The sequence below is a fragment of the Schistosoma mansoni genome, chromosome W (assembly GCF_000237925.1).
Source record: "Schistosoma mansoni strain Puerto Rico chromosome W, complete genome".
NCBI lineage: Eukaryota > Metazoa > Platyhelminthes > Trematoda > Strigeidida > Schistosomatidae > Schistosoma > Schistosoma mansoni.
In genome coordinates this window covers 23,682,495-23,703,274 of record NC_031502.1, presented here as the reverse complement: position 1 = coordinate 23,703,274, position 20,780 = coordinate 23,682,495, and the positions used below count along the sequence as shown (strand labels likewise).

The 20,780-nt window shown below is 31.5% G+C and overlaps 1 pseudogene, besides 1 other annotated feature; it reads right to left on the bottom strand.

Moving 5' to 3' along the window:
* Smp_128430 overlaps positions 1-19,684 on the bottom strand; it is a 38,198-nt pseudogene extending 18,514 nt beyond the window's left edge.
* Positions 1-19,684: part of a sequence feature that runs on past the window's edge.
* Positions 19,685-20,780: the final 1,096 nt, after the last annotated feature.

Sequence of the window (20,780 nt, the reverse complement as noted above, 5' to 3'; positions counted from 1 at the left end):
TGTAAACATCGGAGCTTGACAGGTTTTCATGTGGGTAATAATTCGATTTCTTTTCATGACGAAGATATTTTGGAGGTGATTCGTTGGAGAACGAAAAGTTCCATTTAGTCATTCTTTTCCTATGTATTTTTTCAATATTTTCAATAACAATAAAACAAGAATCTTACACTTAGCTCACTGAAATATTATTTATGAATAAATAGTGTTTAGTTAAAAATGAGAACATGTTTAAAAACTTCAATAAAATAGAACGAATATAAGGCGAATTTTAATCAAAATAGAGATTTCAGTTCAAATTTCTTTTTGCAATAAATACTCGTTTTTGTCTAGGCATTATATTCATCAAGAGAATGCTAGTTGTTATATTCTAGTGAGGATTAAAGTACGGGTAACTTCCAGGACCTATTAATGGACTATTATTCTATACATATTCTTATAGTATAACTATTCAGTAATTAGATTGTGTGCATCTATATTCATCTTATTATAAGCTTCATTTCGACCTATAGATTATTATCATACTATTTATCTTTCCTAAATTATATTCATTTTATTGACTATTGTCTCCCGCGTTCGCAGCTACATTTCGGGCTTGATCTTGTACAAATATTACTTTCTATTTTATGGTGTGATGTGGTCTGTTTGGTTGATATATAAACCCAGTATGTCTGAAATAAATGATTCTCATGGTTGAGGCTATTATTAGTGTTCTGGACTCAACTGCACGGGCTAAGCGAACAGAAAACCAATAAGGACACTTTGCTGCTCATACCGACCGGAAGTAATTGGTTGGGAACAGTGCTAAGATTGGAAAAGTCTCATTTCGATTGGTGAATAAATCACGTGATAAAAAGCCGGGCATAAATTCACAACACTAGTGTAAAGCTCTTTTCGTCTTAAGCTATAACTCAATGTATTACAAACTAAAAATCCGGAGAACAGTGTACGTAGAAATATCTTACCAGTAAACATATGGTCCGACTTCCTCGAATAACGGTTTACCACCTTTAAGAACTTCCTCTTCGTTTAATAAATTGAAAAGGTAAAGGCGTGTGATTATCGATGTATTGTCACGAGAATAAGCTTCGAAGACTTCGCTACCAGGAGTGAGCAACAAAAACTAATAATCAAAATCAAAAAGCGATTATCATATTATGTAATTAGTGTTTACGTACAGGATTATTTATATCAATATGAAAATCGAAAACGGGTTGTATCACCTCTTCATAAGACTTTGAGACATTACAAAACTTTTTTACTTAATAGCATTTTACTTAAGCATAGCATCAGAAACCGAAAAAACCCAGTGATATTCCCAATAAATAGTTCAATTCAAGTCTTCTTATCTCATACTACAGGTAGGTGATGTTTTATGTTATTCTGATAGTGAGTTTTATTTAGTTAGGGTTTTCGTGATGTTTCAAATAAACTTTTATAGACTTCTGGGAATTGCAGAACATAGTAAACACTAGTTTGAAAGACACGAATAATGTAGCACGACTGTGATAGCAAGTTGATAGTCAGTGTGTATTGAGAAAATTGAACTATAGTGGGATATCACTTGTCAATAATATATATATATATATATATATATATATATATATATCAAACTTACCTTTTTGATTATTGTAATGAACACCTGGTCAACATAAAAGTGTAATACTACACAGCCAGTAAACAGTAAGAGGGATACAGCAAAGAAAACGTACGCCGTGCCCATACATGCCTTCCCCTTACACATTACAATTCAAAATGATGATAATAAAGGGTTGAAGATTTCCGTTTCGTCCCCAAGGATTATTAGTAAAATGCTGGAAATGTAAAGTAGTCAAAAAATACCAGCAATAAGAAGGGGTTATTTAGCATCACATTGAGAGTATCAGACAATTTAAAATAATAAGAGTATAGAATATGATGAACAAATAACGTAACCGATAATGACTTGAGTTGTAAATTGTCATCTAACAATTCAACTTTTGGTTAATAGTAGCCTAACTTACTAATAACTTTCAGTTAAAATTCTATATTTTCAAGGTCGTTCAGTAAAGTCAGTCATATTTATTCTCATAGGAAATTGATGATAGCATTACCCGTTAACGTCATGAATCGTTCGCTGTTCATATACCTTATTCTTCTCTACTTTTAATCCTTGTATCGCAACACCGTTAGATGAATTTTGACATGATAGTGGCCAATAAAATTGTACGTTTGGGAACAAATTATTTATAGAAATAGAGAATGCTAAACACTCCTTCGCAGCACTGAACAAACAATCATGAATTTTCAGAGAATATAAGTGGATGATAGCCTCATGGTTTAGAAACATCCATATTTACCTTAAACAGCAATCAACTGAGAGCAACTTTAAACGCAAGCTAAATTCGTCTAAGATGTGTTTATATATATTTTTAAACTTATCATTAGTTGACTATCGGATGATAAAAAGTAACATCTTAAGAAAAATATTAAAAAAATGTTAATAATGGTATGATCATGCCATTGTACATACTATTAAACTCATATTATTAGACGGTTATCACTAATTAGATTGCTACATTTATTACCCTGATTTCTAATTAGAAGACCATAATAGTCAGACAAACAAATATTTATGGCCTTTAATATGTTATTTTGTTTAATAAATTCTATTATATGATTTTAAATAAAATATGAAACAGAAAATATCACGCCAGTTATTTAAACTTTGCTTTGACCATGTGTGATGTTTAAATAAATTAATGACTTCTTTGTATTGATGACTGTTGTAATTTTGAATTCCAAATACAATACATTCGTTCGGGCTCATCTAATACTTCTTGATTACATTGCGTTATTCCTGGGATTACTAGTTTATACTACAATTCAAATACTTCTGATTATCATATTGGCGTCGCGATTGAGCCTGTAATGGAACGGTTGGATATAAATTCAGGTTTTAATGCCTTTGAGGAGTACATGGAGAGGTTCGAAATCTGGACTATGACCAAGGAAGACGATGAAGATTTTAATATTGTGGCCCATTTCCTTACATTCATCGGAAAAAAAGCATACAGCCTTATAAAGACTTTGGCACTTCCAGACAAACCGATTTCACTCCCCTATGCAACTCTCAAGCAACTACTGTTGGATCATGTAAAGTATACAAATTCTAAATGCGGTAAGAGAGAAAAATCCGATAAAATGACTCGACAGAACATCAGGAATTCCACTACTTTATTAAGTCGTCGCAGTTCGATGCGTAATAAAAGTTATCCAGACAATACTTCATTGAGCTTTGAAACAGTCCATGAAGATGAGCACGAGTTTAGTAAATGCATGTTCTGTGGCAAGTTTTACCCATGTAATTCATGTATAATTCGTAATTCTAAATGCTTTAAATGTGGTATAACTGGACATATTCAGTCAGTTTGTAATACCATGGTTCATTTTGCTGAAAGTAATGCTAAGATGGATGCTTCTAATGATCAGTTATCTTTATCTAGAAGTGGTATAACGTCACTTAACAGTTCAGAGTTGAATGAAACCCAGAATCATTGTGCGACAAAAATTTTTAGTCAACAAACTTATCGGATTTCTCATGTCATTGTACCAGATATGGTTTGTCGTAATAATTCACATACTTCTGATGGAATTTCTTACAACTCTGAGAATAGAATGTTGAATGAGTCAAATCATGATCAAAAATCAGATTCAGTCATGGTAGATGCTGAATTCCCTGATGATCCATTATTCTCTAGTGAAACTCTTAATCAATTTGAGGAAAATATTTCAGAGAAATCGAATTCTGATATCATATCAAATGTCAGTGGTCCTCACAATCAATTTATCTCTAATGATATTCCTAATGAATGTGAAAAATATGTTCCGAATGAGTCGAATTGTAGTCATATTTCTGATGTTATTGTATCCGATATTGGATACTCTCACGAACAATGTATGTTGAATAGAATCCCTAGTCAGGGGTATAATGAATCAGAGGGGATAGCAAAATTTACCGAAATAATCAGAGAACCAACTTGCCCAGAAGTGAAGTTTGCACAGACAGAGAATCCAAATCAAGTCCAAGATTATCCTAATGAATATGAGGCAGATGAATGTTTTCTATTCGATTGTTTCGCAGGTAAATCGAACCTAGTTGAATCACATGTGTTAATTACATATATCAATGCATATCCATCTGTGTATTTTAATATGAATAACAAAAAGAATATGTATCATGATTTTTATTCAAGTCAAAGTCACATGATGGAATACCTCAAATTATATATCAGTGTTTATCCCCAAATACTCACATACAGTAGTCGATGCGTGAGATTTGAGAAGATAATGCAAATTGGGAACGTCATATTGGCTAAAATATTGCGACGTAAGGACCCAACATTATTTCGTGGGGGAGGATATTGTTGGAAAGTCTATGATGCAAATTCTAAATATCAATGGTTTCACTACAAAACCGACATGCCGACTGTATACAATTCCAGAACCCAGGTGAGTCTGTTCCAATTTCCGTTGTTAATTCTAATACTTACGAGTGCATTCTAGATAATACAGAGTCTACATCCAATACACCGTCAGACAGATGCAAGATGAACTTAAGAAGAAGACGAACAATCGATTACAGACACTTACAATCCAATTCGAGCTGTGGCGGATGTGATGTTTAAATAAATCAATGACTTCTTTGTATTGATGACTGTTGTAATTTTGAATTCCAAATACAATACATTCGTTCGGGCTCATCTAATACTTCTTGATTACATTGAGTTATTCCTGGGATTACTAGTTTATACTACAACTCAAATACTTCTGATTATCATACCATGATTTTCGTTTTATATTCAGATTTTATTGAATAAGACCCACTATGCTTGAAGTGTTCTTTTTTTTTAAAAAAAAGAAAGGTTTCCGTTTAACTTCAGGAGAAATAGGTATTGATAACCATGGTGAAAGTCTAAGTTATTTTTACTCAGTCCAAAGCTTGAATTTAAGGTGTACTATGAGAAACAATCTTAATGAAACATTTCACTGAAAGATAACCGGTGTTTTACTAATTAGTAAAAATAAGCTTGGAGATCTGTCACAAAGATACCCGAAAATTGCGTTTAATTATTCTACGCTTAATTGAATACAGGAGTTACATGCAATCAATGAATGAAGTTACGGTCCTCTCCGATGACTATTTCCTTCAGATGTTTTTCTTCATAGATTTATAACCATTTAAACGTTGGAATAAAGTAATTATTTCTAAACAACTAAATATAACCCTTTCAATTTTATGAAATAATGAACATTAACAAACCAGTAAATTTTGTTTAATGACACTCTTCTGTATAACTTTCTGGAAGTAGTTTATTTTTGAGTTTACATAATACCTGGTTAGCCTCCACATAAATCTATTCACTCTTCGAAATTTAACAACACAGTTCCTAGCGCAACCGTGTTATGACTTTCCTGAGTTTTAACTTTTATGGAACTAATGGTACTACTGTAGTATCAGTTTATATGTTAAGCCCATATACTTCATTCTAGTTACTGGCCAAGCCGATTCGCCTATCCATTATGAGTCATATTTTGATCTTGTTATTTATTCACTTATTAACCTTGACTATATTTTTATATGAGCGTAGGTGTATGCACACTTCGTATCTTATTCATCATATGTCTGTCATTCATTTTTGTCTGACTATAAATGTTAATTAACGCTTGCTTAAAATGAGTTGGCTTCCCAGCCATCTCCAATACGCATTATCTTTCGCCTCGCTCTCGAGTTGGCTTCTCAATAATCTCCACTTTGCATCATCTTTGCTTCGCTCGCTTACACTAGCTCATGTGCTTACAGCTTTCTGGTCTGCATCATTCATCAATAAAAATGTAGTTGCCGCTTCCTTATGCCTTCTGAATTTATACACCGTTAAGATTGGTATAATAACGGTTATCGAAGTGAACTATTATTGGAGCACGGCACTACATAACTGGTTAGCCCGACATGCGAACACGCAACACTACCAATCAGATTTATCAACTTTATAAAATTAGCCACACATGCTATAAGAAATCCGATTCATTTTTATTCATCGAAGGTTATATCCCAACATAGTTGTGGAGGACGGCTCATCAATCAATAAAAAGCGATATTCAGTCTTATTACATTAACAGTAAATAACAGAGTATTAAAGACCTATTACAACCGATCAAATACACCAAAGTATAACCGGTGACCGAGTCAGTATTCAAGTGACCTACAATATATTTAAGCAGTTAAGCTACTCCTCGTAGAGATAAAACTGAATTACCCTCAGAGAAAACTCTCAAGGCAAGTAAATAGTAATAAGGAAACATAGCAAAATAGTTTTAACAAGAAAATAATTAATTTAAAAAATATGATACAAAAACTAAAAAATGGGAAAGAGGAGAACAAATGTCATATATAGAAAAGACAGTAATTTAGCAGAACTGATGCGGGATGACCTTTTGAATTTACATAGGTTGCCTAAGAGACCTGTAGTTAACTGTCCGTTACACCCTAGTTTGTGTGAGATTTTTACTAACAAAAGGACTTCCGGAAAGCATCGTAAGGTTCATTAATCAAATCCTAAGCAAGATATTTAAGTTTTCATTATTATTGGTACGGATACTACGTGCAAACCCGTGTATTTTATTTAACTCACATTCTTTATTTATTAAAGTACACTAGAGAATTTTCATGCTCTTATATAATCGGTTTAGTTAGTATTGCTTTGATTCTTTACTAATAAGCTGAGTCCAAGATTTTTATATAAATAAACATTTTATTTGACCTTTAAGGATGGCTGTAATTTATTTTTCTACTGTTACACATAGCGATATTGTGATCTATAGTGCTGGTCAAGTTCAATCAATCAAGCTGTAAGGTAGCCACTTTGTAAAGTTACTCAATGTCGTGTACGCTGCTCACTAATAGGTTAACATAGATACATCAGTTTCACAAGATGCTAATCTTTGTTCGAAGGGTTCAGTAGTAACATCTGGAACTGCGAGACTGGGGGCTGTGGGTTCGTGTCTCACTAAGAGCATCAATGGTCCCATAATTACCGGTGAGTATTGTTAGCAAGAACCAATTAGGTCAAGTTTCTTGATACCTACCCCTAACCACTTAACAGTTGGTAATGTGAGAAAAACCTTAGTTTCTATTATTACTTGAGCTTTGATTTGCAAAATACTTTGATTTCTTACTTCTCAAACTTGTCTCACCCGTTCTTAATAGGGACCGTCGCAAAAAAACAATTTTTTCGAAGTGATAATAATGTTCATTTATCGATCCTCAAACCCAAACTACAATATCAACCATACAAAAGATTTAAGTTATCGATTTCAACTCTGAGATGCAAGTACATCCAGCTGACGAGTCCCAAATAGGACGAAACGCGCGTCCTGGATTCCACTGCTAGCCACTATCCATCTCTGCTTACCATGCTTGTGAATTAAGGTATATCGAGGCAATACGCACAGTATGCACATATGCCAATTAGAGACTGACCAGTTGCAGTCCTAAACACATCTATGGGAAGATCCAAACAAACAATACTAAGTGAATTCATACCACTGTAATGTTTGGTGCTTGACTGCTAATTTTTTTACAATTTCAGAAACAGTTTAAGCAAACATATTTCGGATAAATATGGTGAATAGATCATTTAATGTCAGCAATTCATAATACAGTATAGTTCCATAACATTGAACCTAGAACCTTGAAAACATTTCCCGTTGCAAACGTTAGACATGATGCAAACGTTTCTAACCAAAGTGGAAATTGTATATCGATAAAGAATTCAATGTATAGGTGCTGATAGACATCTGTTTGTTACTCATATTGGTTGAAATCTGTTATGTTAATAATGTTCGGTCATTAACTTCTTGATAACGCTTAAGAAACTTTAGTTGCTAAACCAAGCACTGAAAATATAAACTGCTAATTTAGAGAGTTTTTATTAAACAAGTAGAAGGGTGGTCTGTTCTCTATTTTTAAGGAACGTCTTTTACAAAAACTTACAAAATAATATTTACTGGCTTCAGGAGATACGTTGCTGATTTTATGGTTGAGACATATTTCGCTGCATTAGAACTTAGAAATCTATACGAAATACTTTATCTAAGACCAACATATAAACGTACAGTAAATTACTGTCAAAGGATCTCATTTTAGTACGTCTTAAAATTGACTATACGAATTATAAGATGAATATGGTTATTTTACATTCTAACAGTAAATTATGATATTGCAGTCATGATTCAAGTGATTGTTTGGTGTTTACTTGATCTCATGTTAAACAACATCTAAGTTAGGCACTTAGTAAAACACTTTTGTCCGCACACTAATGAGCACTTATGAAGTGAGAAAAGTTGACATTATAATGTTTAATAATACTAAAACATATATAAGTAGTACAGAGGATCCCAAGTAAATAAAACATAAAAACAATAGCTATTATTTCTAAGCTTCTTGAAATTAGTTTCTGGATTTTCAAAACGTTTCCTTACCTAATTTTATTGTCGTCAAAATAGACATTGGGCAAGTTTAAGACAAGCTTAAGTTTGAGGTTGTGAAAAAAAATGAGCAAGTAAGTAAATTTTGCCTTAATCAGATTACGCAACGACGAACCTAATTATACTGATCTAGGAATCTTAAATAGATCGTTATAAACTCATTCTCATACCAACATAATTCCTGCAATATAAAGGTTTGTCTTCTGCTGACATACAGCTTTACCTGTTCTCTCTATTTTAGTCTCAAAACGTACCGTAGTAGAATAAGAATTGAAGCTGATGTGTATTATGTAGATGTAAATTGTTCGTAACAAATTCAAGTATATATGTAAACGTCTCTGTAAAACATTCAGTCCTCTGTGGGAACCTCCTCATCAACATTTTGTTACATAAATAAACTTTAAGAAGACAAATTTACTTAACATGACATAAAATGATCACATTTTAGATAACATTAACTGTTTAGGCTTAAGTTATATTTGTCGTTTTGTAGAATTTGAAACCCTGAAAAAGCAAAGAACCATTGTTATTATTGAAATAACTTTTTATTTTATAAAAAAAGCTAAAACCTAATGTGAATTAGTCTAGATAATGGAAAAACAATATCACCGCTAGGTCTAAGTAACCGTAACTATAGTGATTTGTCAGTTGCTATCATAGCAAGTAAAGATCCGAAGCAAGTAAAGCCTTGTTCATTATTTAAATTATGTTTAAGCAGTACTACTTACCTTAAAATATTCTGAGATATACTCGCTACTACAAAAATAAGTTTAAATTGCAGGGCAAATAAAACGATGAAATATTTAGAGTAGATAAATTATGAATAACGATTTTTGACCTTCTCTGAGGTTTTGTTTAATTCAATAGTGAGCACTTGGTCAAAAAACACAACTATTTAAAGAATGGTTACAACAATTTACTGACCGTTATAAAGTAGATAATTTATTAGTTTAAAATCATATATCCTATAAACTGTCAACCTGAAACTAGAGTTTCCACATACAGCTGAACTAGTGATAGATGTAAAATTTCAGAAAAATATCAATTATTTAGATTCTAAATTAAAGTTTTGCTCACTTTACTATGTGATTGCAATACTTTTTTTATTTGTTTTTATTAGTCACCATCAATATTTCGCTAATTTATTGGCCCCACTTCTGTTCTTTAGCTTTATCGTTTTGAACTAATTCTCCAAAGCTTTTTCTGCGAGAGTTAATTAAATAAGAAGTGAAACCTGGAAAAAATATCCTTTCTGAAGAACTACGAGTTTACTGTTGTAACTGCTGGATATAACTAATTATCTGTTACTAAAAACCTTGAATTGGTTGACGCAATGAAGAACAAAAAGACGATAGATGAGAATTTACTTGACATAGAAAATAAATCAAAATAGCACCTAAATACACCACTTTTTGCATGATTTATTTACAGCCAGATTTGTATACAATAAGCTAAGTAGTATTTGACATGAATTAATCCACAGCTTGCTTCATGAACTGATATTTACAATATCATAAAATTAAAAAGTCGTAACCAACCAATATAACTAATTCACTGAGTTACATAGTTACTTCTTAAGAAGTGGTGACATTTTATAATTGACTGTAAAACCTCAGACTGTGATCAGCCAAATCTTTACTCACCAAATCATTCATCTCCAATAAAAAATGATCATACTGTAAGAGTATAAGAGTAACTTTTCATATTCATTAAGGGAAATCAGTATTGTATGACGTGATAGAAATATCTCCCTTATTTACTCAAAATAATTAAATGTTTACTGTTTAGCTTGCTAACTCAAGGACTATTTGTTGGAAATCCAATTAAGTTATTTCGAAAATATTCAGTTATCTGAAATTGTGATCTTATTATTTATATTCAGGTGTACTACACGTTTCACTCAACTCAATATTATCTCCTCACAAACATACAGATTCCAGAAACACTCTAGATAGTCTCTATAATTAAGCTTATACGACCGAAACTCGTGCTTTAATTGATCCATTTATTATAGATAAGGAAAAAAAGGGAATAGTTCTATTATTTACAAAGATTGACGTATTTCGTAATCCGATGAAAGTTTCGATAAAAAATAATTAAAATTTGATTGTTCATTAAATCTAAGCAATAAACGATAAGGGACATCAGTAGAAGTATAGTAGTTTTTCAGTACATGTAAATATTCGATGTAACTACTTATGTCAGTTTAGTTTACTACTGTGTAGTCATCCCGTTTACATATGACTGAACCTTCAAACTTTTGCGGTATCCATAAATGACCACAAATTTGTTACTCGCCTGTGCCAAGTATTATCTAAACACAGAGCGTAAGAGTTTAGTTTTAAAAAAGAAATGCTTGTTTATCAAGATATTTTAATGTTATTCGATTCTGTATAAAATAAGAACAGTATTATCTAGACAGAAACAGCAAAGAAATCCGGTTGTATAAACTTTAACAATAAAACATTTATATTACTTTTGTCTTTTCTCAGCTGGTCGCCTTTAGGTATCTTAGACAATTGGACTTCAATGTATATCACAAGACGATAGTTGTTTACAGAAGAAGTAGAATGCAAGAGAACATACATGTACACGCTTTAAGCGGTTTTCAGTTGGGTTCGAGTATAGTTTAAAAACAATATCTAAAGATTATAAATGGTAGAGAAAATTTTTAAAACAAAAATTATTTAAAAGTGCGATAAATTTTCCTGTTTAAAAAAACTTCAACTATCATATTATATTACTGATTATACTTTAGGAGATTTCTATGAACCTTACTAAAATTGCGAATGCAAATATTCTTCATAGAACTTATTAGAGTTATAAGTTATCTGACTGCTAAATTTGGAAACAATAATCAATTACAGTGCTTGGTTCTTCTCTATTTCGTCTTTATTAGTAATTAGGTTGTATCAATTTCTCGGCAAGTATACAGATAGTCTAATGCAAATTATCCATTAATAGCTTGATTGTGCTTGTTTTCTAAAAAGGTTCCTATTTTACTGTTTACATTCAATATTTGAGATACTTAACCCGTAAAGTGGAATATGAAAGCTTAAAGTTACATTCTATACTGAATTTTAAAAAATGTGTAACACTGAAGAATCAAAAAAAGGAATTCAGATAATAACATGGTGTCAGGGAAAGTTAGAGCAAGCTCTATCGTTGGATTACATCACTAACAAACGGTGTACTTGTAGTAAATGATTTGGTATTTTCATAATTTTTTAGTAATGGGAATTCAATTATTGTGAGTGATACATAAAACAGGTGTAATTAAAAGTCAACTTGTTGTTAAAAAGAAGTTACTGTGGCTTTAGGAAGGTTCACATTTGAAGAGAAAGAAATTGAAAGATTTTACACAGAAGATATGGTTTCAAGGAATGTGGAAGACTCTTAGTAGATTATAAAACATTGAGGCTAGATCAGTGTTCAGTTTATAATAACATACTGAATCTATTTATCTGCAATGTGTTTAGCAAATAATTGAAAACATCCTTGTAAGTATTGTTGGTACCTTAATTATCCAGTTAACATTAGTAATATGATCATTGAAAATCATATGATCCATTGGAAGGAACTTTAGATTTACCAACTTTACTGTTACTTCCCTATCTGTCTCCTTCCCTTATTCCTGTTCGTCACAAGAAAAAAACATATGTGATGTCAGATTATGAACATCCAGCCAAAGAGAGTATATAGAATAACCATCCTTAAATTGTGTAACAATTAAAAATGATAGCATTGTTAGCAAGCAAAGATTTTATGGTAAATAGAAGAAATAATACAATGGTCAGTGTTCTTAAGACTCACTAACCAATCTTGGTGTTATGCATACGAGCGAAGAATGTAGATATAAAATAATGTAATCTTTGTACATATACATACTTTTATCCTTATGCATATCTACCAAAATTACAGACATATACAAACCATACTGTGAGTATGGGCGTTGACTGTATTATTTTCTAGTAAACATTTCATATTGAGTTTACTTAGTAGGAAATTATAATGTTTTGTTAGTTAGTTAGTCAGATGGCTGTTTCAAGTGATGTTTGTTGCTGCGTCATTAGCAACCAACAAGGTTATACAAACGGTATGTTTATAAACGACTTTAACACAAAATCAAGAGTTGGTGAGATAGAAAGAAGGATAGTTCCCTTATCAGTGAAATATAAAAAGGTTTTCTAATTTTAAGAAAAACATAATCTACTGGATTAACTTTAGTTATGAATAATATCCTACCTGTGCATACACAGTACTACCTGTTAATCCAAACTCAAATCCCTGGAATAATAATAGTATATCGTTAATTTATATTGAAGAAGAATACTGTTCAACTGTTTTCCTCAAAAACACAGAACATATCGAATTAACCCTTCAAACTCATATTCAAAAAAGGATAATCATATTTACTATTCTTTCAGTAAAACATGAGGTGAGTAGCTGTTTAATATTTAAGTTTTGCTTTCCTGACAAACTTTATGCAAACTGATTTATTATTTTTGATTCGAGACTATGCAAAGTGTGACAGGTTTCTTTACTGCTGGTAATCTTAAGCTTTTTTACGTTAGCAAATACACGAAAAAATTAAAATTATGCAGAAAAAAGGGTATTAAAAATAAATTAATATTCATCGGATTTTTAGCTATTAGTCTTAAAGTTTGATAACCTGTGATTTTCAGTTCATGATCTGAGTAAACGTATGTACATAAACATACTAAGTGACTTAAATTACACCTAAAAGAAAGGATATTGACAACGGTCACAATCGTTATCACAGCAACAACACAAGATGCTGACCAGCTACGTTTATACACAGAGGCCTAGTGAGCTGATATGAATTTATCGATGAAAACATAAAGCCTTAGAGTAAGCTGAAATTAAGAAACAAAGGAACATCAAAATCATCCATGGAATAGTGAGTGAAACATTCTCGTAGCTTTCATGTGTTTATTTTTTTTGATTATTTCTTATGAAATTAAGTTTTGTCATTGAATCGCCTGAGCATTGGATTACGTAATGCACACACATTAAGAAAATGCTTCAATGATTCAATTTCGATTCACAGTGAATGCCTCACTACTTTAAGGTTTTAAAAAGATCAAAGAATAATATTCAAATATAGAGTTCCGTTTCCCGAGATAATGGTGTAGTAACTGTGACGATAATGATTTTATGACTGTATGACAATCTACTAAACTTTTTTACCCTTATTTTTGAACTAACCTACGAAAAGTAGGTAAGAAGTGAAAGACAAGAAATACAATTTTAACATACCTCACATATTTAAGAAACTAAATAAGATCTCGTGAAGCGTCGATTACATTTTATTCTATATTTTACAGAATGCCTTGAAAGTTTCCGCTTTATTAGATAATAATGATAATGCCTACTCACAAAATAATTACAGAATTCAAAACAATTGAGAAGAAGGATCAGTTTAGTATAAAACAAGAAATCCATCTATTTTAAACATCCCAGTTTCTGTTATTTGAAACCCCCATGAACGTCATAGAGGTCATGGTTTTATGTTTTATCATCTCTCAGTTTCCCTGTTGCAACTCTCGATAAATATTTCATAATTTGAGAGCAGAAGGGAATCTGAAGGGACAAAGCCTGTTAGGTAGAAAAAGGTGATTTCATGGGGTAATAGAATTGCTCAAAACTTTGAAAATGGTTATAACCTTATTTGGCATATTTGTTGGACACGCAAAATAAATTACCGCATCCATCGATAAGCAGTTGAAAAAAGAGAGGCCACTAAGTTCTGACTGACCCAGTGTAATGTAGCAATAGAGTCAGACGAGATTTTTTATCGGTTTCGTCGTGTCCATAGCTAGTAACAATACCGCCTCAAATATCACTTCTCCTGGATAGGCCATGTATCTATACTTATTGACAGATAGGTGTTTCCAACATTAACATCAATGGGTAATGATTAGGTTTCTTATAATTCACCTTAGTGATGGTGAAAATCAACAAAACAAATAGAAAATAAATGAGAAAAACCAGAAATAAAACAGAAACTAAAAACTGAGAATCATAGTATTCGCAGTTATGTTTAATGAAAAATTTACAACTTGGAGGAAAACAAAAAACAAATTCATCTGTAGTAGCTCAGTTGGATTTTAGCATCACGTAAAGTCTCTAGGCGGGATACCGTCATTTCCTAATTTGGATTAAACCAAATTTTAATGGCCTCACTAATCGATGCTGTGACTTTATTTAGTATTCTAGGTTTAACTTCAGCATTATTTTGAGCACAGAAAACGCCTATTTATTTGCGAAGTCACCTCAAAATAAATGATAATTGCGTTGAGACGGTGATCTTAGCACATGTTAAGTCATAGTGTTAAAATTTCTTCTGTTTTTTGTGACATATCCCTTAAAATCATTACTCAGATGAAATATATGGGTTAAATGTCTTAAAATTGATGTAATTTATACTCAACGCAAAGTCTCGTCAGTATTCTTTTGAAATATTCGCCCATACATTTGATTTAACCCGATGTAAGGAGTTTTAGGATGTCTACGTTGACTAGATGAGTAAGCGATAAGCGTTGGATCATCAGACTTGTCCTTGATGCCTAGCTGTTAGTAAGTAGGCACACCTTATCGACGAACGAAAATTACAGACTAACAAACAAAATAAATATCAATTTCTTGTTGGCTTTGGCTTGTGAATGTAGACTACATACTTTTGTTGTTCCATCCTAAATTTGCCACTTACGCTATGATGAGTCAGTAACCTTATTATTTAGTGAATAAGTAATTATTTTACTTCACCATCCTCTCATTGTTCCCGTCCAGTTTGTTTTGCACCAAACTTAACACTGGAACCAATGTAATAGAATAATCCTCTGGAATTTTATACATACAGGATAGATCGCAAAGTCAGCTTCATTTAGCACCACATATTGGAATAATTTTGTTGTATATCACTCGAGATCTGGTAAAAAGACATTCACAGAAGAAGCTATCAAATAACGGTTCAGTTACCTGGAAGCTTGTTTATAATACAAATGAAACAAATATAACTATCATAAGTCTTCAAGAATATGAGATATATCACATTTAGCGATGAATCTTCAAGTTCTTTTCTTTAACTACAGAGTAATGCTTCTTGAAACGTGTTTAGCTTTTTTACTTTGAAATTCAATTGATTATTTTACGACTACGCAAAACGCCTCGAACTAAAGTTTACGAATTTATTTTCAAATGATTTCAGTGCTCGTAAAGCCACTGACTGGATAAACTTTCTTATAATTTCAGTAAATACCAATTACATTACAGTCAAGCAGATTATAACTCATTAAACTTTCCTTCACTTTTTAAATTATCTGCTGATAATACGGTTCTATGTAAATACTGTCTTATCAGATTGTAACTGTTAAATTATCATTAAAGTCATATTTTAACGGTTAATTACAGTTAACTATTGTTTCTTAAACCTTTCATCAGTTTAAAGTGGATTTCTTAACTTCGACTCGAAATAGAGAAAACAGTTTTGTAGGTCGGTTGTGTACTGATATATTCTATATAACTCGTACATCTAATAGTAACTTCAATTAACTTGTTACGTTTCTTGCATTTTATTACTCCATATCTTTATATCGACAATCTATTGTATAATAAAAAATCATTTCCAAAGGGGAGAGACTAGTATTACTCTAATTATACATAAGATGTAATGAAACGTAATTTGACTGGATTCGCCAAAACAAATTGCTCAGCTTACACGTTAACGCTTAATCTTCTAGGGATAGTCGGCTAATATGAAATAAGTGAGGTTGACAAATTCGCATATGATACTTTATATTCCTAGTGAACTACACAGTACTTTTTAAGACTAAGTTATCAGTAAACAGAAAATACATACTATTTAAATGTTCTCATGACAACTACATTAGTATTCTTATCTTTTTACCAGAATTCGACTTTATATCTTGAGCACTAAAACCATGCATAACTAAGCTTTATAATATGCCAAATAAACGTAACATCATTTAATCATTTCTTAATAATTAATAAAATTAGACTGGAATAAAACAGAAAAAAAGAAAGGTCCACTTTCTGGAAAGTTAAAAATGAATCCCCGAATTGATAATTTTTTCATCAAATATTACATCGTAGATTTCGAAATAACTAACTAAGTTACATTCATTTGTTTGAAAGTGAAGCTTTTAAATTGCTTTCCTGAGCTATATCTTCAAAGTTTCAATGACTTTTGGCAAGTGTTTCGCGGCTTTCTAACATGAATTAGTGTCTTTTGAACGATCGAAGTAAAACCTCAGATAAATAGAAAGATGTTGTTCTGTGTATTTCTTTTCAGTAGTTTGCAACATATGTTTTGCTTGCTCATTAATCTTACACGAATATGGATGAAAATCATCCTGACAGTTATTTCTTAAAGTGAACTTTCTATAACGTGACATATTGGTAAATTACCAGTCGAACAAACAATGGACTTATCTAGTGGATGTTACTTTGCACTAAGTGTTAGCGTTGATAGCATTTCTAATTGACTGACATTGAGTAATAGGTGTTTTTACCAATTATAATGAAGTTTCACAAGGTAATTTTCCTTCCATCTTAGCGACATTATTATCATATCTAAGTAAGTAAATTCAAGAAATGGTATGAGACGTAAGTCAAAATCTCATCTCTGTGTTTCAGACATATATAACTAGATACTTTAATAAGCTTTAAACTCATTAAATATTGATCATTATAGTTACCGTGGCTGAGATTAAGAAAAATGTGGTAACTATGGTATTGAAAGAGTAAATAATCCTAATTCACGTAATATTTTGTAGCTTAATAAGAAGATAGGTGATTTATATTACACTAAACTAAGTTCTTATCTATTTCCGTATTAAAAATGAGCTCTACTGTCGATTTATTTAGAATACACTTCTCAATATCAATAGTTTTCAGAAAGCACTGAAAACGTCAGTGCAATGTTAGAGTACTATCAAATAGCCAATGGACATCCAAAACCCTTTCTAGTACTATACATAATATATGTAAGTATATCACGAAAAATAATGAAACTATTTTAAAGAATAATTCGTGTTTTAATGTAGCTGTATTTCATGTACAATATTAAGGGTAATGTGAGCATACTCTATGTATTTCCGTTGCATTTATTATGGAACTGTGACAAAAGTAACAACTTTCCATTGAATCATTGATCGGATTACGTTTTCCAACTTATACCGAAAGCATTTGAGATAAAAATTTACGGAACATCATATAAAATCTTAATGTTCCAAATGTTCAAACTTACAACTAAAGCATTTAGACGATGAATTCCAAGCGGATAAGTAAAGTAAATTACCTTAAATTACTGAAGAAACCTTTTTTTTATTCTTATATACACACTGGTGAAAACCTGTGAATAATGTAACCGTTATTTTAGTAAATATACTGGTAAAAAGTTAATTCATCTCTGTCAGGCATGGATTCACCTTTTAAGTAAATAGTATACCGGATTATTTATTTTATTTGGACAATGGATATATACTACAAAACAGTCATGCCAAACTAGGAGTGTACGTAAACTTCATTACCAAAGTTAAGCTTGATAATTTCAGATAAATTGGACGAAATAAATATTAATACATTTGTAATACTCCAATGAGTAAAAACTAGAATTTTCAATGTCCCGTGACCTAGTGTAAACCACTTATTTAGAGTAGATAGATTAATAACCCAACACAGTCAGCACAAGTTTAAATATTAAGCCATCTAAATTTACTGTGACACTATAAACACCATTATTTTATTATTAGGAGTGCATATATTCACCAAAAAGTAATCCTACTTTGATATAAGGCTCTGTTTAAGAGTTAATCAGTACTACAAAAGTGAGTTGTTCTAATTCATCAGTTCTGAAAACAAATATAAATACTCGTAAGTCGTCTTTTGGACAATTTTTTGGTTTAATTACTATAAATACTATTTGTCCAAAGTACTTGTCTTGTTGACTTGATTGTTTGAGAGTAAACATTTTAATTGATGCCAAAAGACTGTATCTAGCTGGTAACCTGATATATAATTTGTGCTAACCTAATAAATTTTCAATTAAACATCCATGAAAATGTATCCCTAACATAACTTCACATCCGGTAATACACTTAAGCACGTATACTAATGCATTTGATCTTGTTGCTGAAGTCACAACATATTAATCATCTAAAAGTCATTGAACTTGGTCTCTCAGTTCCTGTTCTCCATATAAGTTAATTGTGAAATGAATCAGTGTTATAAAGCATAGTAATGAATTGAAATTACAGCAACCCAGATGTGGTAAAAATTCTGTCCCAGCTAAGGGTGTGTCCCACACTAATCTTCATCTGTTAATGTTATGTTGTTATTGTTGAAGTAGACAGGTATTTGTATAGTTATTATTTAACATGTTCACACAGTCCGTTTCCTTCCTTAGAATCTATGGTTAGGTTAATTATTACTATTTACTCTGTGTACAACTGGTATTTTTTTTATAAGTTTTCACTTGTATGATTTCTTCTTGTTGTTATAATCTTATTAACTTGATGTAAAAATGTTGTTGAGTAGTATACAAAGTCACATGGTCTTGGGCTTATTTCACTAGACTGAAGTCCACTTTTAGGTTTTAATGTACCTAACTCTAAGTGACTAGTTTCTTCCGGTTTTCTGCTTTATAGGTTGTTGACCAGACGATCCAAAACTTCATTTTCTGATAGAATACATAGTGGCAGCACTAGCTTATATCTTACAGTAGGTACAGCAGGAGAATTCTTTGATAAATATTACCTGTAGATCTCAGAAGCAAATTAATTACACCCACAGTAAACTATTTTAACTATTTTGAGGAAGCTTTTATTAAATGATGATTCTATTGCACAAAAACCTAGAGATAGTTATTAATAATAAGTAGCGTGAGATTAAAACACTCAATTGATCTGTGTATTGATGATAAGACTACCGATCCCTTAAGTCTGTCGGTCTTAATCGACACGTTTTCTGGGACAAAGCTTTAAACTTAAATTACCCATCTGGTAAGTGATGCAGTATATTTACAATCACAACAAACAATGAAGTTCGAAACCGCATCACTATCAAAATGGATTACATGGTTTATCTACTTAGTTTATTTTCCCTAATATACCAACATATGAAGAATATTCTATGAACTAAACTGTTGTTCCTAAATAGCAATAGTATTAATAATCAGAAATTGTTACATCTCTTACAAGTACTCTTCTGAGTAAGGTGATTCATTGGTAACTAACTAATTAATTACCAATTCCATAAAGCTTTTCGTACAACATACGCTACGTATTGTTCTTTTTCTCAACAAAAGTGTTGATAATTGCATAATTAATACTGTTCATAAAAATATACTCCCTAGCAGCACGAGCAGTTCAATAATATGCCTACAAACGTTCAAGTTTTCATGAAATAAGTCACCACAGAGAGCCGAAATAGATTGATCGTTTGAAAGTGATGGATCAACCAAATTGAAGTAGCTAACGATATTTAAAACCTTCAGACAACATTTTCACCAAATATTAGGACAACTTCGTTTGCAACATGATACCACGAGACCAATATTAACCGATATAATAAGTGTCGCTCATTAATTTTACCATACAAATTTCATAGCAACAGAAATTTTAGCAATAAATGTGTCAAGTTTTCATTTTAATCTCAGAATCCTTTATGGGAGAGCAAGGATTCTCAAACTAAGTAAGATCATTTGTCTTCTTTATTTTAAGACCTTTAATTTCTTTTGAAATAATAGTTGTTTGCTCATGAAAAAGTAAGTAACTTATCACCATAATATCAATAACCTTTGTGTACTGTAGAAATTGACGATTTAATATAAGTTCCCTGACTTCTATTATCTTACTCTGATAATAACTTGAATCCCATCAGTGTTAAATACAGAAACTAGATTTCTTTCGGGCGATAATCGGGTAACCTTACGTGGTTGAAAATAAATCTCATTAGTTAAATGTTTTTGTGGCTATATAAATATGATATTCAACAAAATCCTTCCATGAATCAAGAGACTTGAAAAAATTCAAAGTAAATCTGGGACGTAAACCCTTTTTCGTTTGATTCTTTGTAGGTCGATAGATTATGTAGAGTCATTATAAATGCGTGTTTCACTTCTCACATTTTTCCCCATCAAAGTGCAAAGTAATTCTATTTTCTTTTCAGTTCCAGATTGACAGTGTAAAACATAACAGAAATCGCCAAGAAGT